The sequence below is a fragment of the Sciurus vulgaris genome (assembly GCF_902686455.1).
Source record: "Sciurus vulgaris genome assembly, chromosome: 13".
Lineage (NCBI taxonomy): Eukaryota > Metazoa > Chordata > Mammalia > Rodentia > Sciuridae > Sciurus > Sciurus vulgaris.
This window is the reverse complement of record NC_136474.1, coordinates 90,243,055-90,270,969: the sequence shown is the minus strand read 5'-3', so window position 1 is coordinate 90,270,969 and position 27,915 is coordinate 90,243,055.

Genomic DNA, 27,915 nt, shown 5'->3' with positions numbered 1-27,915 from the left:
TCTTCCTGCAAACTAGGTCCAAAGGCTTCTGAACCACATGGTCAAGTGAGTCATAGCAATGACCCCATTTCATGGTACCAATGTCTGTATTAGTTAGCTGTTACAAAACTGTGACCAAAGGACCAAGAACAACTTAGAGGAGGAAAAGTTTATTTCAGGGTAATAGTTTCAGAGTTGTCAGTCTGTAATTTCATTGCTCTGAGCTCAGGGTGAGGCAGCATATTATGGGGATAAGGTCCACAGAAGAAATCTGTTCAGATCATGGCCAAGACAGGAAGCAGAGAGGCCAAGGAAAGGATCCACAGGAAAGATGCACCCTTCCAGGGCATTTCCCCTGCTACTCACCTCCTCCAGCAATGCCCCACCTGCCTCCAGATACCATCCAGGTACTTGATTCAAACTAGGATGGACTGATTAGGGCACTGCTCTCATAATGCAATGATTTTACCTCTGAATATTCCTGCATCAACAGGATCTTTGGGGGGAATACCTCATACCCAAACTGTAATAAATATATGACTCCCAAACTTCTTTACAAATTGCCTATTGTTTAATAAGTCTATCCAGTAACATAATTCAGTCTCTAGATGACATTTGAAGTCATTTAAGACACTTATGTACTTGTTAGGTACTTTCTTCATTGGACCTGAAACAAAAAGATGAGTTAGAAAATTTTATTCTTTCCTTTTACAACTGAGAATAGTTTAAAATCCTGGGAGTCACTAAAAGTGATGGCACAAGCCTTTGCACGCCAACCTGAAACCATTCCTTTTCTACGGTGCTTTTGCCCTTCCTCCCAGATAACCAGCACCAACCACAAGGAGACACATGTGGGGAGATGAATTTAATTGCATACACAATACATGTGATTTGGTTTCATAAAAGATCTACTAAACTAGCAGCAAGTGTATTTGCATGTGTGCTTCGGTTGCTTTTCTTAAAACATGTCACAAGCTTGATCGGGCACCACAGTTGCCAAGCACACCCTGGTTCCCAGAGTTACCAGTGGCGGTGACCACTTATCACTAGGAACTTGGTGCTCTGGAAGACTGCAGTGGGCCTCCTGAGGGTGGGAGGGGGATGTAATGATTACGAATTCATCACACATAGTCACAAAACTATCTACAGAAACCACAGAGGAGCGTATTTGGAACTTTTCTGTTTCTGGAAATTTAGACAGAATTTGAGATTCTGCTTTCTGATGACCATTAAGAATGAGGAAATTTAGAATTCAGACTTCTAAACAAAGATCAAACCTTGATTTTACTATGATCATCATCAATCATTTATTTTAAATATATTTTAAAAATTGAAAAAAAATGTGTTCAAAATTTAAGCAACATAGTCCAAAGTACATTTAATTATGTTAGTATAACACTGTCTAAAAATAACAAAAAGTTGGTTATTACATTCACTGCACCAAACATTGACTGGCGCAGGTAAAATTCAGTCATGTGGCTGAACTCATGGAAACTTTTCAGAGCACTGAGATATGCTCATTGTGATTCAGATGGACTGGAAAACATTTTATGGTATCCTTTAGGCCTAAAATACATCCATCCTGGTATAGAAGATCTATAATACATACTTTATGCTTCATTGTATATTTATTTTCTCTGCCTTGCTAGCCTTGCAGCTATGTAAACCTGATATGCTGACAAATATTTTATTTCTTACTGGCTAGAGTTCTATTCAAATGAATGTTTATATTGCATTTAGGTAAGAAAAATATTCTAAATATATATTACTTACATGATAAGGAGGAAATTGTACAAATGATATTGCAAAATTGTCCAAATTATTCAAAATAATACTAATACATATATATGTACTATTTATAAAATTATATTTAAAGCCTTGAGGTGCTTTAATAATAGCCCTGAGTATTCCTTAATAATAAAGTTATTTCAAAAGGTAGACAGAAGAATTCAGCTTGGATTTGTCATTAAGTGTGATAATGACTCACTTATTTGAAATTTTATGAAGCTTTCTGGATATTTAAGATGAACTGGAGAATCTCTTAATAGTAGAACTTAATTCTATCTCCCTGACTCTCTTATACAAAAGTCATTCTGAAAGAAAAAATATGTTTTCTTATTTTCTATTGCTAGTCATGCTTGTAGCTGGATGTTAAGGAGTAAAAACTCTCATCAAAATGCATCCGCAAGAAGATATTTTTTCCAAGAGCACTTTATCTCCTCCAGCCATCTACTTTGTCTTTTATTACAATCATTTAAGCACCTTGCACAGCTGTAAGAGTCTTTGGTCATAGATAAGGAATAATTATTTATTACTACCTGATGTGCTATAACCAAGACCTTGAAATATGTAGCCTGTGTGAATAACAGAAAGGTAGAACATATTTGATTCCCATATATCTAACTAATTTTTAAAACCATTGAATATTCAAACTGTGCAGGAAAGCATTCATTCTATTGTTAAATTTTCTCTTTATGAGTTATTTGTAAGATAGAGTAAGAGCCTTTTCTTAATATCTCAATTCAGGAACAATTTCCTCCTGCCTCCTCCAACATGAGATTACTGTACATGGGCCCTGTTTTTTCCTAGTCCCCCTATCCTTACCTCCTCTCTAGTTTCATGCCATTATAGCTATAAGACTAAAAGTGTTTGAAAACATAATACTATGAGACAGCAATGGAAAAAATGAAGAACCAGATAAATATGTAAGAATGAAAATTTAACAGGATAATTTCACACATAATTTCAATCATGCAATCACAAATATACAGAACTTTCCATCACCACAGAAAGCGTGCTTTCCCAACTAAGAGTTCCCTTGAAATACACGTTTTTTCATGTCGACCATTATAGGAGAGAATGGTTCATTCTTACACATCACACTAGTGAAAGAATCATGTATGATGTGTTTTGTGTCTGGATTCTCTTTCTAGGTATTATGTTTATGGGTTTATCCATGTTACTGCGTAAACCAGTAGTATATTATGCTTCAGTAAAATATTCAAATGTTCCACTGCACCAAAAGTACATGCTTTCCTTTCGTTTTCTTGAATTCTTGTTATGCCTTCAGTGCTTTATCAGAAAGAAGTGATGATGATCCTCATCACGATTTTCCACCCTGAAATTCAATATTTTAGCATTCGCTGCACTTGTGACATGTATCGTTGTGGTAACCTTCCATTAGCTTAATAAAGTTCTATCCCATTCATACGAGGTCATATTTTTATCATTATCAAGTATTTAATATCATTAATTATTTTTCTACCTTTATTGAGATGACCATGTAGGGTACCCTGTATTCTATTAATTGTATTTTTTTATTAGAGGTTTATAGTTATACATAGTTCCCCCCATACACAAATGGAAATTGGTTTCAGTGGGTGATGTCCACTTTTGCCCTCCCCCTTCTGTCAGGTCTTTTGTCACAGCACTGAAAAAGTTGACTAAAAGAAGAAATATGACCAAAACAAAGTCATTTGATATATACAGGTGGAATTTTAATCCAGTTGCTTTTTGCAATCATAGAAAGTCTTGGATTATTCCTTAAAAATTTCTAACTCTTGAACTATGTATTTGCATACATTTCTGAGATGACACTAAAAAAATTAATGGCAAATATGACATTTGGTCTAAAACCAATTAAAATATTTCTCCATTTTGATCAGCCATGTTAAATATTTTTCATTTTAAAATGCAATTCCTGTTTTTCCTGAGCCAGATGGGCTAATTTTCTGAATTTCTATCCCCTGATTTCACTTTTAAATTTAAACTGGAAAAATGTAATTGCTTAACAAAATGCATATGTAATAATGAATAATAAAATGTAATAATAAACTCCTATAGTTTCTTACTAAGAGCTGCAATTGTAAGGGATCCCACGAAAACCACGCCAGACATGGGAAATCACATAAGGGAGTTTATTAAGCAAACAGAGTGTCTCCCTGCAGGGTAATAAAGAAAATGAGAGGAAAAGAAAGGGAAAGAGAGGGCCCATGCGCTACAAAGAGTGGAAAAGCGAGGAGGATAGAGAAAAGATGGCAGGGTAGCTACCATGAAACCGTTGAATTCTGCCAGGCTAACAGGGGACCAATAATGGAGAAGGATACTTGCAAGCTGACTGATGAACCAATAGCTAGCTAGGATGTTCACAGATTGACAAGTGGTTGGGAGGCGGGGAAAATGGCTGCACTGGAAAGGGCAGGGAGAGCAGCTTTGTACATTATAGCAATAATGGAGCCTCCGAGATAGACAACTTGAAGCAAGATTAATTTATACAAAAATTATTTGCAAAGTAATACCTGTAATGAACAAATCCATAATTTCATATTTGCTGTGCATAATAAGCATTTTAGGACATTTCACATACATATAAATATAGTCTTTTGGGGAACATAATTGCAGTTGCTCTGTAAATGTGGACTCATGTGCTCTTTAATAAAATTATAATAAATATAATTGTAATTAATTACTGAAAATTATTTCACCTTTAAGGTGTGATTCAGAAATGCACACTAATATTTAGTATTATAACCATCTACTTCAAGCTGAGTACAAGTCATTGGTTTTTGTATGTTAAAGAGGAAAGAATGATAAAGAGATAACTTTCATTATATGAACACTGCTGTACAAGTGAGGCTTCAAAAATATTTTGGTGGCCCTTGAGTTTAGATGGCAAAAAAATAATAAAAAATGAATTGAAGGTTGTGAAACAATCTTGAGCTTATATTCTTTTAAAATTTTATTATCATGGTTAAAGATTAACAGTCAAGCACAGTGGCATGTATTTGCAATCTCAGCTACTCAGGGGGCTGAGGCAGAAGGATCACAAATTTTAGACCATTCTCTGCAATTCAGTAGAACTTCTTTCAAAAAAATTAAAAAATAATAATTTTTAAAAAGAGACACATAAAATTATCACTGCTTCTTCTAAAGATTCTGTGTGCACATCATTCTATTATTAATTTACCAGAGTTTACTTCATGATGTGTCTGATATTCCCTTTATACTTCTTAGTAGTAAGTTCCTATTTTATCGACTGGTTATATCTGAAGGATTTGTCAGTATGAAAATGTTTTAGATGAAACTTTGAATGATTCTGAGGACATACAAGTATGTACATTTAGCCAGGAATTCTGTACCGTTATTTTCAGAAGTATGAATAGCATTGTTACTAATAAATACTCATTCCTAATAAAGTACATTGAACAAAATAAATCCAATGAACATTATAGAGTACAATTATAAAAACTTTAGGTAAAAGCTTTAGTGGCAGCCCAGCCAGCACCCACGCGCATCTCCTGTGCAGAGACAGGGCCCCAGCCTGTGGTCTAGTGCTCCCGCCCTGCACAGTTAGCACCAGCAATGAAGCTGACCATCTATCAACAAATGGGGTTTCCTCTGCCCATTAGCATGGATTATTCCCAACCCAGAGGCCCCCATCCCCAGTGGGACAGCACTCTTCTTGGGACATCCCATTATCAAGTTCCTCTGAGGCTACTGAAGATGAGGAGGTTTGAACAGTACAATATAGTTTTATTTTAGAATTTTTAGTAGTGATATTATTATGAGTATTCCTACTTTTCTTAATATTTTTCTCATTCTATTTTCCTCTTATCTATCTGTTTCCTTGGAGACTCTTTCTCCCTTTTCTCATGCTAACAACCAATTTCTTTTAATTCTGTTTTCACTATTCCTATGACATAGTACCTTTATAGACTCACTTCTTATCTCATTAATGTTATATCCTACAACCCCCCCCATCCTCTTGGTCCACCATTAGAAATTGTGGTCCTTATTGCAAACCTATTGGTTATGCTGTAGTTAATAATGGAACTCATCATCCCTCTTTATTAAGGCAATATGGTTAATATCTTAATAGGGACTATTTGGGTTAAGGATACATATTACTTTTATGATGTGCTGCTACTATTGATCTCTCACTTCACAGTGAGGTATTGGAAACCTGCAGGGACACTATAAGTCTATAGGGGGAAACTGTAATACCTCAGATTCACACTGCTACCAGGGGAAGATACAGAAACAACATGAGAAAACAAGGAAAGAAAGTATCCCAAACAAACCTAGATGCAAAATCAATAGAATCCAATGACAGCATGGCAGAAGAATTGTCAGAAAGGAAGTTCAGAATGTACATAATTAAAATGATCTGAGAAGCAAACGACGAGATAGAAAGCAAATGCAGGAAGCAAAAGATAATTTCAATAAAGAGATAGAGATTCTGAAAAAATAAACAAACAAATTCTTGAAATAAAGGAAGCAATAAACAAAATTAAAAACTCAGTAGAAAGCATCATCAACAGGCTATATCAAAGTTAGTCAGAAGAGATAAAGAAGGACATTGCATACTGCTTAAGGGAAGCATAAATCAGCAAGACATAACAATCATAAATATCTATGCCCCAAACAATGTCCCATCCCATGTACATTAAACAAATCCTTCTCAATTCCAGGAACCAAATAGACCACAACATAATAATACTAAGTGACTTAACATACCTCTCTAACCATTGGACAGATCTTCCAAACAAAAATTGAGCAAAGAAATCATAGATCTCAATAACACAATCAATAATTTAGACTTAAGGGACATTTATAGAATATTCCATCCAACAACTAGCAAATACACTTTCTTCTCAGCAGCACATGGATCCTTCTCAAAAATAGACCACATTTTATATCACAAAGCTACTCTGACCAAAAAAAAAGAAAAAAAGAAAAAAAAGGGAGATAATACCTTGTATTGTATCAGATTATAATGAAATGAATTTAATCAATGACAAAATAAAAACGAAAACTACTCCAATACATGGAGACTAAATAATATGCTATTGAATAATGTGTGGATAACAGATGTCGGGGGGAGATAATAAAATTCTTAGAGATAAATGAGAACAAGGATACAACATATCAAAATCTCTGGGACTCTAGGAAAGCAGTACTTAGAGCAAAATTTATTTCATGGAGTGCATTCAATAAAAGAAGAATAAGTGAAGAAATAAATGACCCAACATTACAATTCAAAGCCGTATAAAATGAAGAACAGAACTACACTAAAAGTAGTAGAAGACAGGAAATAATTAAAATCAGAGCTGAAGTCAATGATATTGAAACAAAAGAAGCAGTTCAAAAAATTGACAGAACAAAAAGTTGGTTCTTTGAAAAAATAAACAAAATTGATAAACCATTAGCCACACTAATGAAGAAAGGAGAGAAAAACTCAAATTCATGATGAAAAAGGAAAAATCATGAGAGACACTATTGAAATACAAAATATAATTAGAAGCTATTTTGAAAATATATACTCAAACAAAATAGAAAATCTCAAAGACATAGACAGGTTTCTAGAGACATATGATTCACCCAAACTGAATCTGGAGGACATACATAATTTAAATACATCAATTTCAAGAACCAAAATAGAAGAAATCATCAAAAGTCTACCAACCAAGTAAAGCCCAGGACGAGATGAATTCTCAGCGGAGTTTTACAAGAATTTCAAAGAAGAACACATTCCAATCTTCCTTAATGTATTCCATGAAATAGAAAGGTAGGGAACCTTCCAAACTCATTCTATGAAGCTTGTATCATGCTGATACCAAAACCAGAAAAAGACACATCAAGGAAAGAAGACTTCAGATCAATATACCTAAAGAACATAGATGAAAAAATTCTTAACAAAATTTTAGCAAATCACAAACAAAGATATATTAAAAAGATAGTGCACCATGATCCAGTGGGTTTTATCCCAGGCCATGCAAGTTTGGTTCAACATCTGAAAATCAACAAATGTAATTCATTACGTCAACAGACTTAAAGTTAAGAATCACATGATTATTTCAACAGATGCAGAAAAAGCATTTGATAAAATATAGCACCCTTTCTTGTTGAAAACACTAGGAAAAATAGGGATAGTAGGAACACACCTCAGTATTGTAAGGGCCATCTATGCTAAGCCTATGTACAACATCATTATAAATGGAGAAAAATTGAAAGAATTCTCTCTGAAAACTGGAACAAGACAGGGATGATCTCTTTTACCACTTCTATTCAACATAGTCCTTGAAACTCTAGCCAGAGCAATTAGACAGACAAAAGAAATTAAAAGGGATACGAATAGGAAAAGAAGAACTCAAACTATCACTATTTACCAATGACATGATTCTATATTTACAGGAACCAAAAAATTCCACCAGAAAACTTCTAGAACTCAGTAAAGCAGCAGGATATAAAATCAACACTCATAAATCTAATGCATTTTTATTCATAAGCGATGAATCCTCTGAAAGAGAAATTAGGAAAACTTCCCCATTCACAATAACCTCAAAAAAAAAAAAAAAACTTGGGAATCAATCTAATAAAAGAGGTGAAAGACCTCTACAATGAGAACTACAGAACACTAAAGAAAGAAATTGAAGAAAACCTTAGAAGATGAAAAGATCTCCCATGTTCTTGGATATTCAGAATTAATATTGTCAAAATGGCCACAGTACCAAAGGCCCCATACAGATTCAATGAAATTCCAATTAAAATCTCAATGACATTTCTCATAGAAAGAGAAAGCAATCATGAACTTCATCTGGAAGAATAAGAGATCTCGATTAGCCAAAACAATCCTGAGCAGGAAGAGCAAAGCAGGACGTATCATAATACCAGACCTTAAACTATACTACAGAGCAATAGTAACAAAAACAGCATGTTATTGGCACCAAAATAGACAGGTAGACCAATGGTACAGAATGGAAGACACAGAGACAAACCCACATAAATACAGTTAACTTCAAACTAGACAACTGAGCCAAAAACATACAATGGAGAAAAGATAACGTGCTCAACAAATGGTGCTGGGAAAACTGGAAATCCATATGTAGCAAAATGAAACTAAACCCCTATCTCTCACCCTGCAAAAACTCAACTAAAAAATGCACCAAGGATCTAGGAACTAGACCAGAGACCCTGCACCAAATAGAAGAAAAAATAGGTCCAAATTTTCATCATGTTGACTTAGAACAAGACTTTCTTAATATGACTCCCAAAGCACAAGAAAAAAAAGCAGGAATCAATAAATTGGATAGATTCAAACTAAAAAGTTTTTTCTCAGTAAAGGAAACAATTAACAATGTGAAGAGAGAGCCTACAGAGTGGGAGGAAATCTTTGCCACACACACTTCAGACAGAGCACCAGTCTCCAGAATCTATGAAGAACTCAAAAACTCTACACCAAGAATACAAATAACCCTATCAATAAATGGTCTAAGGAAATAAACAGACACTTTAAAGAAGAAGAGCTACAAACAATGAACAGATATATGAAAAAATGTTCAACATCTCTAGTAATAAGAGAAATGCAAATCACAACTACCCTAAGATTTCATCTCATCCTAATTAGAATGCCTATTATCAAGAATACAAGCAACAACAGGTGTCAGTGAGGACGTGGGGGAAAAGGCACACTCATACATTGCTGGTGGGGTTGCAAATTAGTGCACCACTCTGGAAAGCACTGTGGAGATTCCTTAGAAAACTTGGAATGGAACCACCATTTGACCCAGCTATCCAACTCCTTGGCCTATACCCAAAGGACCTAAAATCAGCATACTACAGTGATACAGCCACATCAATGTACATAGCTGCTCAATTTGCAATAGCTAGAGTGTGGAACCAACCTAGATGCCCTTCAACAGACAAATGGATAAGGAAACTGTGGCGCATATATATATATATATATATATATATATATATATATATATATACAATACACAATGGAATATTATTGAACCATAAAGGAGAATAAAATTATGGCATTTGCAGGTAAATGGATGGAGTTGGAGAATATCATGCTAAGTGAAATAAGCCAAGTCCCAAAAATCAAAGACTGAATGACTTCTCTGATAAGTGGATGATGATATGTTAAGGGGAGGTGGGAGGAGGAGAGAATGGAGAAAAAGGAGGGGTGTGGAAGGATGAGGGGGAACGAAAAGCAGTAGACTGAGACAAATAACATTACCCTATGTATTTGTGTATGATTACACAAATAGTGTGACTGTACTTTGTGAGCAACCAGAGAAATGATAGTTGTACCCCATTTGTGTACAATGAATCAAAATTTAAAAAAAGTTGTTAGAGGCCTAATATTGTGAAATGCTAAACACATGCAAATGATGCAATTATGAAACATGGGTAATAAAGCACCCCAACATTCTGAAGTCAATGATACTTGAAATGTGTAATGTGAGTTTTAATAATATTCAGTAAACATGAAATGCAAAATCAAATGCGCAGGCACAGGTTGATTTTGAGATAAATAAATAGAAAAGTTGTTTATACTTAGTATCAACATAGGTTAAGCAGACAAATCAGAGCATTTTAAAATGTGACAACAAATGTGAGATCAGAGTACTGCCTGGTGGGAGGCAGTAAATATTAATATGGAAGTCATCGTGATCTGTACACTGCTGAGGGAAAGATGTACTTCTTATTTTTTAGGGTTTTCTTTTTAACTCTTTATTGCATTTACTTTTTAGGAAGGTCCTTTTGAGGGGCAAGCTCAATGTGAAAGATTTTCTTCCTAAGAGTAATCAATAGAAAAGAATACACCATCCTGTAGCACAAACAGAATGCAGGGACAGCTGGGCTTCATCCAGAGAGAGCTTACAGTTGGAAACAGGACAAGAAGCAAAACAGATTTCCTGATTTACAGAGATAGGCAGCAAGTGTTTAGTTGAAATCTTTGGACATAATTACTCTGTTAAGAGAGTGGGGGTGTGAAAGATGGTGGAATGAGACAGACATCATTACCCTATGTACATGTATGATTACAAGAATGGTGTGAATCTACATTGTGCACAACCATAGAAATGAAAAGTTGTACCCCATTTGTGTACAATGAATCAAAATGCAGTCTGTAAAAATAAAAAAAAATTAAAATAGAAAAGAACTGAGAGCGTCCTGGGATAGAAGGTAATGACTGCTGCAGTCACAAGAAATAAAACAAGGCAGCAAATGCTCCCTGAAACTGTATGCAACATGGACATTAACTCTGAAAGAGGAGAGACGGGTGACGAGATCTCTAATGGCAGGTTAGGGGAGTTTTCTTATTAATTCCTGTGAAATAAGAATTGGAAATTACTCAAACACTTTAGATGGCCTATAATGGACTGTCACGTGCAGAGTTGCCTAACTGAAGAGCTGTCCATATTTCATTTTATAGTTGGTGTTTCCCTTTTGTTGAATTCATAAGGTCCTGAATGTTGAAATAAGATCCTCTACAGGCTGTTTTAGGTAAATGGTGCTCAGTCTGTGCACCGTGGAGCCCAAGGGGCCAGTGCCTAGATGGAAAGAGAGAAGAGCACGTTGGAGCTCAAGCTCCCACACAGCAGCTGGAGGAGCAGAGGACAGTCAGATGCATTGTAGCTGACACTGGAGCAAGTTTACCTGTGCCACAACTTCTGAGTGGGAATAAAAAGAAGTTTAGCATTGAAAACGATGACTACAAGTGATATTAGGTGAACCCTATCTGGTGTTCTTAGCAAAAACTTGGGCTCAGATTGATTGCATCAGAAAAGGTGGCCAATTCCTTTCCGTTTGTTTTTCTTCCAAGGCCTCAAGTACTCATTTCAAGATGCCACATAGAAGATTAAAAAAGTAAACCTATTTAACTTACATTTAATTTAGGAATTTATCTTTAGAAGGCACATATGAAAGCATGCCCATAATTTTTGCTCATGTATTAGTTGCATATGATCCTGCCTCTTATTAGATCTCTTCCCTTATTTGTATGGGGGCACACATACACATCATTTGTTGTGGTAGTTATGTCTCATGTCAACCTGGGTAACTAAGATTCTTGGTAGGCTTATCAGCTCCCCTATTAGCAAAAAGGTTTCTTATGATATCTACATTTTATTTCAGAATAAGGACATGCAAAATTAAATGAGTGAGATTTAATTATTATACAAATTTAGTTTTTAAAAAATTTGACAGTGAAGTATAATTCATATACTATTAATGAACCCACAATACATGCACAGCTTGTTAAATTGGGACAAATATACATTTGTATATTTACATATAATCTTGCATGATTTAGCCTTAGGAATACATTTTTAGAACTATTTTATTCGGGCATTTTGTCACAGTGCAAACATCACAGAGTGTGCTTGCATAAACTGTGATGCATACAATCTAATGGGACTTCTGCTATATGTGCCATCTATTGACTGAAATATTATCATATACCATGTATCTACATATAAATAGTAAAATTAAAATATTAACAATTCACATCACTTCCCAAAGTTTTCTAGGCTCCTCTTTATAGTTCACCACTTGTCCTTCCAGTGCTTTTGCATGACTATTGATATGATTTCTATTGTTCTAAAACAATTGGTTTTTCCAGAAGCACACATAAACGGATCAAGCAGTATGTCATCTCTTGTGTCTGACTTCTTTTCTTGGCATAAGACTTTCTCATTTCACAATGTTGTTATGTGTGTCAGTGCTTCTTTCTGTTTTACTGCTGAGAAACAGTACAACATGTGGAGTTGCTGTAGGTTTTGTATGCACTGATTTAATAGAAATCTGGACCATTTCCTGTTTTTTTCAGTGATGATTATAGATACTGTGAACATGTGCATACAAGTTCTGTGGGGGCAGATGCTTTCAATTCCCTTGAGTAAATACTTAGGGATACATTTACTGGGGCATATGGTAAGTGAATTTTAACTTTATAGAAAGGGCCAAAATGTATTGTAGTATAGTTGCATTATGTTACATTCTCATCAGAAATCTTTTTTATTCCTATGTGCTTCACATTTTTGTCTACACTTAATTTTGTCTGGATTTTAATTTTAGCCATTCTGTGTAAGAGGTAGAAGAATCTGGGTGTGGATTTTACTTGCTACTCCATAATGACATCATACTGAGCATCACTTCATGTGCTTATTTGCAATTTGTATATTTTCTTGAGTGAAGAATCTGTACAGATTCAAATGTTTCATTATTTTTTTCTTTTAAATAAGTTGCAAGAATTATGTCTATTCTAAATACTAGATATTTATCACTTAACATTTTGCAAATATTCTCTCCTAGACTGTGATTTATTTACTTTTAATTTTCCAAATACTATCTTTTAAAAAATTGTTTTAAAATTCTTAATTTTGTTGAAATTCAACTTAATCATGTTTTGATTTTACAGCTTTATCTTTTATTATTTAAGAACTATTTGCGTCATTTAATATTTGTACTCCTAGCATTTTTTTGTTGTTTTAACTCTCAACTGATAGAATTTTATGTAAAACACTACTGTAGACACACACATTTTTCTATTTTAGGAAAATCAGCTACATTTTTAAGCATCATAATTATTGTTTGCAAAATAGAACACTATCTAGAGGTTAAATCATATAATTATTTTCATGTTGAAGTTTTACAATAAATTGGTTAGCCTGATGACCAAGTCATAGCTTAATATATTTAAATAATATTCTATCTATATTGGTATTATTTTCTTAATACTTAAAAATGCTCTTAAAAAAATGCTTTTTTAAAATTTTTTGCTGGTCATAGAAAAATTAAAAATTAAAACTTTACAAAATATATTATAGTATGTCTATGAATCATCACCCTATTATACACATATACCCATAATTACTTTTATAAAATAGCAGATTTTATAATGATCATGTTATATTTTTAGAACTATAGTATAAATCAACAATTGAACATTTCCTCTGTTCAAATACACTTAGTAATTTCTAATTAGTAGATCTAGGACTATTCATTCATGAAAAACACTGATATGAGTGTCATGCATGTATTTGTCAACCAAAGATTAAGGACTCCTATGATACTAAAGAGCACTTAAAAGATTCTAGCTGCTCTTCTGAACACCTCACAGGCTTCTCTGTGTAATCCTCACAACATTCCGATGAGGTCAGTGGGCACATTCTGATGAGGTCAGTGGGCACTGTTATTAGCCTAAGCATACGGTTGATTAAAAACCTGTTTATGGAAGCTGATGTGGAGTCCTCTCTTTATTGCCTGGCTGGCATATGACAAGGCATGACTCCTCACAGCCGTGCACCTTCACAGCTACCTCACAGGACTCAGTCTCCATGACATGAAGGGGCACAGATTTTCCACAGGTGCCCCAGAAGCCTGTGGAAAATCTTTTCGGAACCTGAAATATGAAAGGGGACTGAGAAATTCTGTGAATCAGACAGTAAGTACCCTAAAAGGTAGATGTGGATTTTCTTTTGTTGGAGTCTAATACTTCAACTATTCAGGTGGGAATAATGACTTGAGTCTATATTGTACTATCATTTGCCAGTAAGAGCTGTCCCCTTGCAGGGAGCAGGGGCTGAAATTCTCTGCCCTACTGATATCACTGGTGGCAAGGAGAGCCACATGATTGGTGTCACATCTGAGAAGGGCTGGTGCAGGTTTTGCCCAACTTAATTTTACCTTCCCTTACAGCGAGGGTCTGATTTTTTCAGGCTGAATTCTGGAGTAAATAAAACTTAGGATGATAACTGTAACTGAGGCACAAGGGAAGCTGTAATAGAAGCTAGAACATGAATTTGATTTTTTCTATGCTAGAAGTAATTTGTCATTTTGACCACAAAAAAACTCCTAGCCTATCCCAAATGATGTCATGTTCCATTTTAGCAAATTTAGGTGAAACTAGATCTTAACTAATTAAATGCACACATGACAATATCTTAGAATTGTTTTTTTCTAGCCCCAATACAGATGTTTGAGCAAAGACCACAACCAGAAGGCTAGGATGGTACTTGAAGATCTCATTGTCATAGAAGATGGAGAATTTGGGATGTTCTCATTTCCCTGGAGTTGAGCTAGCAAATCAACCTGTAACCTCTCATGGTCAGCTCATCTTTCTTGTAACAGAACAGGACTGTTATCACAGACTTTAAGAGTTCCTGTGCACACCTCTGATTCTGATTATATTCCCCAGATCAAAATTACATATGACTGAAGATCTCAGTTTGAACTGTCATTTTGTCTGAGAGACCATAAAGATGAATCTACACATCAGGATCAGATATTTAGGTGCTCCAGTAGCCCACTTACAGGAAACATGCTTTTAGGTGTCAGGTAAAGACTCTTACCCTTTTAACACATAGGTAGAAATTTAGATATTCATAATAAAATATACAAAAAGCATATTTAATGCATTGTTCTCAGTTAAAATAATAAAATCCATGAAAATCAGAAATGGAATTTCCACTCTAATTCGGTCAACAGGTAAAGCAGCAGGGAACCTTGTGTAAAATGTTAACGCAGATCAGAACCGATATACAGAAACAAGTGAAACCCGTGCCTATCACTGCCAGGCTAAAAGTAATCTAAGCCATCTAATTCATAAACGTATCTCATCAGTGAGATTCAGGAAGAAAAGTGAGGCACCATGTTGTGCTTGGAGTCAGCCTCCTTCATGAAATCCACCTCTAAAGGATAGGAGCTAAAGGTCACTGCCTGAGCGTGAACACGTCTAATTCTTTCGGCTGGTGTGAAGCCAGTTATGGAGAAAAACCTTTCAGACAGCCCATCTAGAAAAGCACCAGTCTCCGTGCTGTAAAATTAGCTGCGTGTAGGACAGGCAGAGGGAGCGTGCCTCCTTCTTCCCCTGGCAAATGTTTCCAAAGACAATTATCAAAGAAAGTCTGAGAAAGGTGCTGATCCAAGAGCCCTCTACCAGGCTTGAGTGACCATAATAAGAATAATGTCCAGTATCAAGAATTCTGTTAGTTCCCTAGAGGAAATGGCTCACACTCACAAATGTGTCCTTACCCATCATCCCAGACTTTAAAATAAAACAAGAAGAAGCTGATAAAAATAATTACAGACCCCATGAACTCAAACTGAGACATAATTAGCGCTTAAAGAAACGAAGTACAAACTCATCGCAACTATAAAGAAAAATGTTATCAGGGCTGTATTTTTAAAAACTTATTTGGGTGGTATTTAACGATGTAAATCATATACATAAAGCCTATATATCAGAAACAATCATGGTTTTCACTCTATAATTTGGTAAATCATGAAGTAGTAAAATGTTGGAATGATACCACTTTTCCACAAAGTGTTCCTTTTCAACCAGATTTGAAGCCATTTCATCAAATAATACTCAGACTTTATTTCATGAAGGTGGTCACCTAGGTCAATCTTGGGCCTTCTCTACTTTTTGATGTTGCTCTGTCCTGGGCTGGTTTTACAGTGGCCCCTGCTGTTTACTAACCACCAGTCCCCACATCCCATCACCAAATCAGGCTCTCAGAGTAGATCTCTGAATTCATCTTAATTTTTCTCATTTTTTTCCTTTCACCAAAATGAATTTCCCTTATGAGCACTTCCCTGAAATCTCACTACAAATTAATTCAGGAGACCCACATAGCTGACATGAGACCCTGAAAGGGTTCAAATGTATTCTCTTGGGCACAGTTTTAACAGAAATAACAATTGATCGAGTAACATACAACTCTTAGAAATAGAGAATTTCTCAAGTAATACGATATTGTTTGTTTGCAATAGGTTTGTGTGAGGCCTGTGCTGTTTGTGTAGTGATTTGGTTAGTATTAAGTCTCGAAGACCAATGAGCTGCAACAACGATGAGTGAGTCCTCAGGTGAATTGAGATAAGCAGATAGGAGAACGGTAGATTGGTGTAGAGTGAGAGGCAACAAGGGAGAAGCAGCATTGAATTTGAACCCAGGAGGGACACTTGCTTTCAGCTGAGTTTTAATAAACATAAGAAAAGGGCAAGTTATAGGCTTATATTCTAAGGAGGGCATAATGAAGGGCCTAAAGTAATTCCAAGAGGTGTCAAGAATAACCAATTCATAGAGTCAGAGATGTTTGTCTGGCTTAAGGGGAAAATAGGAGCTTATAAACAAGGGATGGGGGGGGAGGAAACAAATCTCTTCTCCTGGTCATTAGGCCAAAAAATGGCATTGAAAAACTGTCATTGAAAATCTTAGTGTGGCTCAAGTATTAAGTTAGCGAAGTAGTTCCTTTTCCTGCTAATGAGTTGCAAATCACATTGCTTACACGTTATCATTTCTAGAAGAGATTTAATTCTCTCTCAAAGAAGTTTAAGAATGAAGACTGAAATGTATTGGAAGATTTTTGTAAAGAAGGCAGTTGCAATTTCAGATGTCAGAAATCCAAAATGTTGATACAGCAATAGCTCTTCCTTGACGTGAAAATCCACTGCATTTTGAAAGAATCGGAGAACTTCTCATCTATTATATCTTAGGCTAAAACACAATTTTTAATATGCCATTATATCTGAAGATGCATACACACAGTGTGATGGAATTTGAGCAGACGGTGGCTACCTCCAGGACTCATGACTGAAGGTGCATGACTTGAGGTTTATAATGAAAATAGAAATTGGAAGAGTGTTATTATTTTTCACTGCTTTATCTCCCCTTAGCTAAATAATATATTCATTAGTAAATCCTGCTAACTCTACTCCTAAACTGTGTCTTTCATCTGCTTCCTCCCTAATTCCTTTGGTACCCAACCAAATCCAAGCCACAAGTGTTCTCAAGTGGACTGGACCAATAGACTTCCAACAGTTCACCTACTTTCACTCCTACATTTATCATTCAATGGCGATATATTTATTTTTAATATAAATCCATGCATTTAACTTAATAAAATGTAAAACCTACTTTAAGAGTTTATTTCAATTAGCTTTAGCAAAGGTATACCTCTATTTTCCTACAACCCAATCTAGACTAAGAACATCTTCTAGAAATTGCCTCACTCACTTTTTATATTCATCTCTTTCCACTCAAGGAAACAAATGTTTTGATTTTGAATATTTTGGATTGTGTTTTCCTTTTGGAATTTTATTATCATGGAATTATCTTTATGCCTGCATTATTTTGTACATTTTAATATTTATAAAATTAACTCATGTACTTGATTAATCAACACATCATTTTTATTAATAAAGGATATTTCATTATATAAAATCTGAAAACTATTTGTTCCTCTCTTGATGGATATTTATGAAGTTTGAATTACTGTGAGTGAAGCTTTCATAATACTTTTATATGTAGAATTTGGTATGTGTGCATTAATTTTACTGGAATTAATACCTAGAAGCTTATATTTGCAAACTTTGTTCAGTTAAATACTAGGTATATGCTTAACTTCATAAGAACTGCCAAGTGATATACATATGTGGTGCATTTATATGCACATGAACTTTTTATCTACTTCTGTTATTAATAATCTAAGTGTAAGGAGGTTCATATAAAAAAGTGAATGTTGATTTCAGTTTCCTTTAGTGTACAGTTCACTGTCCTCCATTTCCTCTGTCTACCTATAAAGATTGCAACACCAGTGTCTGAAAAGAATTGTTAAGTCATTTTACTTAATTTTTATACTATAAACTTTCAATTTAAAATATATTGGTCCAATGAGTATAGTAATTATAAGCCAGCACACAGAATGTCAGTTTGAAAATAATTTCCAGTTTCTAATTCTTGCTCACTCAGGAGGAGTAAAATGATGTTCTAAGCTTAAGGAGAAAGAACACTAGGTTCCTTTTATGAGTCGTTTGCAAACCCTTCCACAGCACTCTCCATTTGCATTAAAAATGCTTCTTACCTCGAGTTTCAAGGAGACTCGGGTGGGTCTTTGTCACCTGGCCTCCTTTAATTGGTATCTGGGGACTCTGATTGATAGTTCAGTAACAGTAACAGGGTGCACAGAACTAGCCAGGCTAAAACTAGTGCTTACTGCTGTCTGAATCATGTTTGCTCTTTGTAAGAAAATATTTGATTTCCTCCTTTCTCTCACTTCTTTATCATTCACAAACCTTTAGTGCATTTTCTGCTTTTACATTTGTTTTACAGGATGAAATTTCAAATTTTCTCTTTTTATAATTGCCTCACAAACATGTCATTTTGTGTGAGGCATTGATTCTCCTTTAACAAGATTTCCTGTGCAAAGTCAAGAATTAGATTGGAGTGATTTCCAGTATTGACCACATAGTATGACTCAATGTTTATAAACATTTTCATCAAAATGTCAGAATATTGCCTCATGACTTCAGCAAAGCATGCTTGCAAGGGACTCAGTGACAAGATTAACCTCTCTGGCTACACTATCAGTTTTAAATTTACTTTCTGTTTTTACATTTTCTGTGTTATTTCAAAAGATAGGGGAGCAGTAGACTTCAATTTAATGCTCTTCTAATTCAAGAAAAAATTGAGATCCCGCAGTTCAACTTGAATTCTCCTCTAAACTCAGAAATACATTATAATTCACAGAGAAATGGATGGCAGGGGGCCAGGGTCCTTCTGAAGTTTAGGATAGTAATGGATTTGGGATACTTTTGATTAGATTTCAAGCTCTTCTTGAAATACTAAGATCTAAAAATGGTCCAATTTCCAGATTTTTAAAATTCTTTTTACTAAAGCCATTGCCTTTTTTAAAATGGCTAAATCATACTTTATATTAAATGTGTGTCTTTAAACTATAATGCATATCAAATTTTGAGAAATTAAATAGAATTTCAAATACATTCACAGGGTCCTCTAATGGAAATGTGCATGGATATGTTTGAAAAGTGAACACACGTTGCCTAGTACTTATTTTCAGTAAAACTGGATTTAAACTTGTCAATATTTGAATTAACTTTCTATCTTATTTAGTATTTGCCATCATTCATTCAACTTATTTGGAAGCAGCTATTATCTGTCAGACTCTGAGTTAATGTGTATGGATGGTTGATTGTAAATTATATTCTCTACATTTTATGACACTTCACAATCAGTCTCAATAACCATTTGATCTTCCTTTAAATAGCTAGATAGATATTTTACTTTACAAAAGTCATCTAAAAGTGGACTTCAGAAGAAACTGTCCTCTTAACATTTATTAAATGGTTCAGAATAAAATAATAATTTAAAGAATATATTCTCATCCAGACTTCACATTTGCTTTATAAACCATTTTATGTTATTGCTGGAGGAGGTTTCCATAGCAATTATCTAAATAAAACTACATTCTCTAACAAAGTCAAAAGATGAGATGCTAATTACACCAACTTTTAAAAAGTTGTATTTTCTAGACAATGGCCCCAAGGAATCAGCAGGAAAAAGTTTTCTACAATCCCTTTTCTGAAGGATTACAAAATGAATGGAAATATACAAAGGTATATTCAAGGACTCATTCCTATCCATGTCGTGTGTTGGCAGTTGCTAAAATATGTACTACACTGTCATATGTACATACATTTTTTTTCTTAAAAGAAGAAATGTTCCTGTTTTGTGTAAAATGATTAAATTCCTACCACATTCTTGGGTTGAAGTCTTATTATTTTTTGTCCTCTGTACTTGTTCAACGAGTACCTGTCATAGTGTGATCACTAGTCTTTTTTACTAGCACTTATTTACAAAGAAGAAATATATGTTGATTTATCTTATGAAAGACTAACTAGGTGATAGAACAAATAATCAGTTGATTAATAGATGCATAGATACCTTATCTGTAAGTATAGCTCTAGAATACCTGTATGTAGTCTCTCTGCTGGTTAGCAGAATAACTAGCATCAAGGCCTCATCTACTTCTGTAGCAGACTATGTGCTGTGGTCTTATACAATATCCAATAATATCAATATTAAATTAGTTATTTTATTTTTTAAAAATACAGATGTAAGCCTCATATTGTTTTGCATCAGTTAAACTATTGTTTCAGCAGCAGTCATCTTTAAAAATCTGATAAAATTTAGAGGCTGCTTATATGTTGTTTTCTTTGAGGAAAATAAAGAATATAAGCATAACTATATTTCAAATATCAAGGTCCAAACTTTAATTTTATTCCCACCCATTCTGAAATGAGGGTACATATTCTTGCATTATAAAAAAATTTTTGAAACTACATTTGCATGCATAGAAAAAAATATATAAGGAGTTGCCTTAAACCAGTGATTTCATAGGAATATAGAAAGGAAGTGTGAAACTTGTCCTCTTAATATGTATCCAAAACACAGCAAATACAGGACAAGATGCTGAAATTTTTTTCTTTTCACCCATCTACAAAATCCAGCATGTTTTACCATGATTAAAGAAGACATGACATTCACTATAGTTTTAATTATTGAGATTCTACTTTTTTGAATGTACTAGGAAATAAAAACCTGATAATTTAATACTTTAATATTCTTATTGAAACTATATACACTTGAATATATTTAATTTATGTACAATTTCATATCAATATTTGTTTTTCCATCTAATCTATGACCTAATCTTTCTACTGCTTTGTAGTCGATGCATGATGATTTTCTTTTAAAATCAACAATAAAAACAATGCTTTTATTTTTTTATTTTTATTTTTTGATATCCCAATGTGGTTTTAATTTGCATATTCTTTTTTGTGTGTGTGTTTTTTTTTTATTGTAAACAAATGGGATACAAAATCAGTTTTGCATTCTGAATAGGCTTAGAAATGCACTTTCAATGATTTTTCTTTTATTCCTTCTTTTCTGCTTGCAGATTAGTCATATAAAGCTGTTATGGAAAGCAGACTTTTGGAGAGTCAAATATATCATACTGTGATTCAACTGTGTCTTTATAGATGATATCAAAGCCATTTAAAAAGAAAATATATTCTCCTTCAAGTGCTGTCCAATGATATTTTATAGACTGGCATAATTGCAATCAACATTTTTTTTTACTGATACTTCAACTTAAGACAAACAGAACATTTCATTCTACAAATTAAAGAAAGGGCTGAAATATACGTCTTTCATGAAACAGGTATGCCAATGACTTTAATTTTAGAAATATCTTAGCAGTTTTGCTCTGAAGCTTGACATACAGTGTTACCGGTTGTAATCATTGATTCAAAATAAACCAACAGTGCAGGTCAGTTATTTCTTACTCATAAAGGACAATATAATTTAAATTCCATGCAAGTGGAAAGATAAATCTAAAACATTACTCTGTAGCAAAATTTATACCTTCGGTTTCTTCCAATGCCCACATCTCCACATTTCATTAATTTAGCTAGCATTATAAATATTCCTAACTACTGAAAATTAGAATAAAAAAGATGGAAATCTTAAGGCCAAACTATAAACCAAGAAAACAATGAGCTAGAGATAAATGTCATTTGGAAACACATGCACCGAGTCTCCCCGTCTCCTCCCCTTGCTGTCCTTCTCCTCTTCTCCCTCCCTGTCCCACTGTTTCCTCTGCCTGCTCTGCCAAACAAGCAGAGTAGTGAATACTGCAGTCACATGCTCCTTTGGGTATAACCGGTACTTGCAAAATGTAAGCATATTTCTTTGCGTAACTTTATGCAGTTACTATGATATTTGCAATGATAAAAGAGCAATAATAAGCAATTATATTCCCAACTTAAAATTTTATTAACTACTACTCCAAGTAAATAATTCAGAATGCAAAATTGAAAATTTTTAGAAATCAATGAAAAGATGAATAATAATTTTCCATAAGTGCTGTCATAAATATTCATATCATGCATATAGAAGTTTCAGAGTCATAAATAGTGTTATGATTTGTCTAAACATGATTAATGGTATTATTTGTCTAAACATGATTAAACTACTCAGATAATGCATACATACATGTATATATACTTGTGCTGTGTTACCAAATTCAATAATAATTGTTCTTACTTGATGAAGTTATAAAATTCTAATTCAATAGAAAAACAATTGCACATGATCGCTTTCAAATTTAGAATCTGAAAGTTGATTTTATGAACTTAGAAGAAGGGAGGCAGTTCAGGGTGGTGCTGTTCAGGAAATGCTGGTCTAATGTGCCAACATACATACAGATATGAGGAACAGGACCCTTGGCACAGCTCAGTGACTATAATTAATGACAATACATCACATTCTTAAAAACTGCGAAGAGAATAAACATTAACTTTACTCAACACATGCACACACACACACATGAATAGTATGTGAATATGTGAATTCTTCTATGTATGTATACTTCAAAACATACCATACATAATAAATACATAAAATTGTCATGTCAGTTTAAAAATAAGCAAATAGATGATAATAACCTCTATATGGTCACTACAGTTAATAATATTCCTAAAACTAGTTTAAAATAATTTCTGGAAAAAAGTTTTAACGGAGTAGTTTTCATTTGCACAAGCTCTTTTAATCATTTATAATTCAAAAGGATTTGTTGATCATTTCAGTGGTACCAGGGGAAATGAAACAAGCAGAAGTCTCTCACGTGGAGTTTATATTCCAAATTGGAAAAAAGAAACACAATAAAGCTATATATAGTATGCAAAAAAGTGATAAGTTCTAAGTAGGAACAGAAGACACTCTAATGGCAGCAGAAACTGCCGGACACAGTTGTGAATTTTTGAAAGAGTACTCGGTGTTGGTCTCACTGGTATTTGAGCAAAGACTGGATTGAGGCGAGTGAGCAGACCACTTGGAGATCAGCGGGTACATCTTTCTATGCAGAAAACTTGAGGGGCACAACCTTGGGGAAAGAGCAAGGAGGTAGAGCCCCAGACAGAGGAGCTGAGGAGGAGCAATCAGAGAGGTGACAGGTGGGAGCTAATTTACCTTTCACCCTGAAAAACATAAGAGGTCATTGAAGCTCAGAGGACAGAGTGACATCATCTGTCTTTCACTTCAACAAGATCATGCTGGCTGCTGGTCAAGAACACACTGAGGGGTCATGTACAACCACAAGAGTGGGATCCTAATTAGAATAAGTTATACTCCATGCATGTATAATATGTCAAAATGCACTCTACTCTAATGTATATCTAAAAAGAAACAAATAAAATGAACTAACAAACAAACATACAAAAAACAAACAAATAAATGAAGGAACATACCATGGGGGACAGTGGTAGAAGCACCAAAAGCATTTATAAACAACCTTTTGCAATAGTGCATAAAAGACCTATTGAACTTGGTTCTCCAGGGATTGTGTTGCGGTTAGACTCTAGATATAGAATATTTAGTCCAAGACATTTATTGATTACATGGATTTGAATATGAAAAAGAAAAGCTAAGACTAAGCACATTGTGTTTGTCATTATTGGTAGCAGGAAGTATATAACTGCATGAGATAAGAGTGAGAAAATCAGGAATTCAGCTTTGGGTATGTGTTTTGGTTTGGATATGAGGTATCTCCCCACAAGCTCCTGTGTTATTTCAGGAATGTTTGCAGATGAAATGCTTAGGTCGTGAGAGCTATAAGCTCCTCAGTTCCTCGTGGTTTGAATGAATTGACTGGATGGTAATTGTAAGCAGGTGGGGTATGGCTGGAGGAGGTGAGCCACTGGGGGCATGTAGTGCTCGCCCCTTTTTCTCTCCATCCTGGCTGTCATGCCCTGAGTGGCTTCCCTCCCTCATGGCCTTCCACGGTGATGTGCTGTTTTGCCTTGGGCCTGAGCAGTGGACATGGCCAACCTTGGATGGACTAAACCTCTGCAACTGTAAATTAATAACAACTCTCCCTCCTCTAAGTTGTTCTTGTCAGGTATTTTAGTCACTGTGATGCAAAACTGACTAACGGCCTGTTAAGATCCAAACATCCATCAGAGGAACTGGCAGAGATGCCACCAAGTACCAGAATGCAAGAGAATGGAGAGAGCATCACTGATCCAGGTTGACATACCAAGGTGGATATATTTGAACACACATTTCTGGATGAGAACTTGAAAGAAGTAAATGTAGATCAAAACGGGGAAGAAAAAATAAAACGCTGAGCTCTGGGGATCTCCAATATTCTTCAACTTGGAGGAAGTAAAGGAAGCAACAAAGGAGCATGCAGATGCGCAGAGATGAAATGGAACCACGTAAATCAGCAGAAGAATTCAACTCTGACAGTGATGCTGAGGGTATGGAGAGACAGTGGGAGAGGAATGCTCAGAATTTACTCAGATGGAATCCTGGGCCAGTGTCAGGGCCCCTAGAAGAATAGTTTCAGAACAGTGGAGGAACCCAAAGCTTCTGTGTGATCCAGAGAAGACCTGGGAGGCAGATGTGAGACAGAACTGAACGAAGTCCAGAGGAGAGATGGCCGTGGAATTGACACGGAGGCAAGGGAAGGTCCCTGTGATGCGGGAGAGAGAGGAGCTCGCAATTACAAGGTAAGAATTTAATTGCTGACAAGAATGATGCAGAAGGCAGAGACATGAAGATGCAAGTGACAGAAGGAACTTTAGTGGGAGCGATGCCCTTAAGAAGCCAAGATGGGATAAATCAGTGCCCTGGTGAATTACAAGAGCCCTCAAAGATAAATAAAACGAATGTCAGCTGCTCAGAGCAAAAGCGCCATGTGGATGAGATAAACCTAGTTTTAAGTTGTCCAATAGCTAAAGATTTTTTTTAATGAATCTTTTTTTAAAATATATTTCTAGTTGTAGGTGGATGCCTTAATTTTTATTTACTTATTTTTATGTGATGCTGACGATTGAATCCAGGGCCTCATACGCTAGGTGAGCACTCTACCCCTGAGCCACAACCCCAGCACCAGCTAAAGGTTTACATTAAATCACATTCACAATTTATTTGGCTTCATACTTGTATACATGGTTTTTTCTTCAGGACCCTACTTTTCACAATAAAAGGAAGAAAAGTGGATTTATAGTCACCAGGAGCAGGCAACTGAGGAGTTGTGAGTCTGCAAGCCTGTGGAAATTCTTGAGACCTAAGATTTCCTTTCTTTCATATAAATGTATATTTATTGGTTCTTTTTAGTTAAATGTGACATTAGGATTCATTGTGGCATAATTATAAAAGCATGGAATATAAGTTGCTCTAATGCAACCCCCAGTACTTCCCTTGTTCTTTCTTTCTCCCCTCCCCCTGTTCCCTTCCCTCATTCCATCTTCTCCACTGGACTTTCTGCGGTTTATTTTTATTTAGTTTGCTTTTAGTTAGTGTCTTGTGGATGTACATGGCAGTGAGATTCACTGTGCTACATTCATATATGTACATAGCAAAGGCAGATCAGATTTATTCTGCCATTCCCTCATCCCAACGCTTCACCCTCCTCCTCAGTATCCTTGATCTAATCCACTGGTCTTTCTTCTATTTTGATGGAATCCCCCCCTTTTCCCTTTCTCTCCCCCACCTTATTTTGGACTAGCTTCCTTTTATCAGAGAAAACATTTGAGTTTTGGCTTTCTGAATCTTGCTTATTTCACTTAGCATGAAGGTATCCAGTTTCATCCATTTACCAGCAAATGACATCATTTCATTTTTCTTTAGAGTTAATACTGCACTGTGTGTATGTTCCACATTTTCTTTATCCATTCATCTGTTGAAAGGCACCTAAGTTTGTTCCACTGCTTAGCTATGCGAATTCATCTGCTGTAAACATTGATTGGCCATGTCACTATAGCATACTCATTTTAAATCTTTTGGATATATACTGAGTGGGATACCTGGATCATATGGTGGTTGCATTCCTGATCTTTTGAGGAAGCTCCTTCTGCTTTCCAGAGTAGTGGTACTAATTTGCAGTTCCAACAATGGATGAGTGCACCTTTTTCCTAGGTCCTCATCAACCCTTATTATGACATGTATTTTTGATGGTTGCCATTCTGACTGGAGGGAGATGAAATCGCAAAGCAGTTTTGGTTTGCATTTCCATGATTGATAGAGATGTGGAACATTTCGTTTTTCATGTATTTGAGGAATGTCTATTTATTTTGCCCATTCATTAATTGGGTCATTTGGGTATTTTTTGTCAAGTTTTTGAGTTCTTTGCATATTCTGGATACTAATGACTTATCTGAGGTGCAAGTGGAAAAGATATTCTATCATTCTCTAGACTCTTTCTTCACATTCTTGTGTTTTTTGTTGGGGATGTGGTTGTTATTGTTGTTGTTGCTGCTATTTTTCTTTTTTGTGTTTTGCTGTGCTTTGCAGATGCTTTTTAATTTGATCCCATCACACTTACTGATTTTTGGTTTCATTTCTTGTTATTTAGGAACCTTGTTATGGGAGATGGTTCCTTGTGCCAACATCTTGGAATGTGGGTCTACAACCTCTTCTAGCATTTGCCGAATTTCTGTTCTAATTCCTAGGTCTTTGATCCATTTTGAGTTGACTTTTGTGCAGCATGAGAGAAAGAGTTCAAGTTCATCCTTCTATATAGGCACTTTCAGTTTTCCCAGCATCATTTGTTGAAAAGACTCTATTTTCTCTGTGAATGCTTTTGGTTCCTTCTTCTAATATCAGATAATTGTGTTTTGTGAGTTTCTCTTTGTGTCTTCTATTCTATTCCATTGGTTATTATGTCTGCTTTTGTTATTATAGCTCTGTAGGACATTTTGGGTCTGGTATTTGGATGCCTCCAGCATCACACTTTCTGCTCAGGATTGCTTTGGCTCTTCCAGGTCCCTTATTTTTCCAAATGAATTTTAGAATTGCTCTTCTAGTTCTGTGAAAAATGGCATTGATATTTTGATGGTAATTGCATGGAATCTTTATAATGCTCTTGATAGTATGACTATTTTAATAATATTAATTCTGCCTATCCAAGAACATGGGAGATCTTTCCACCTTATAAGGTCTTCTTCAGTTTCTTTCTTCGGTGTTCTGTACTTTTCATTGTAGAGGTCCTTTACCTCTTTGTTAATTTCCAAGTATATTACTCTTTTGAGGTTATTATGAATGGAATAGTTTCTCATTTCTTTTTCAAGAGGTTTATTATTGGGGTATAGGTGTGTGTTTGATTTATCCATATTGACATTGTATCCTGCTACTGCACTAAATTTGTTTATCAGTTCTGTAAGTCTTCTGGTGGAGTTTTTTGTGTCTTCTAAATACAGACTCATGTCATCAGCAGAGATAATTTGAGTTCTTTTTTTCCCTATTTTTGTCCCTTTAATTTCCTTCACTTGCCTGAT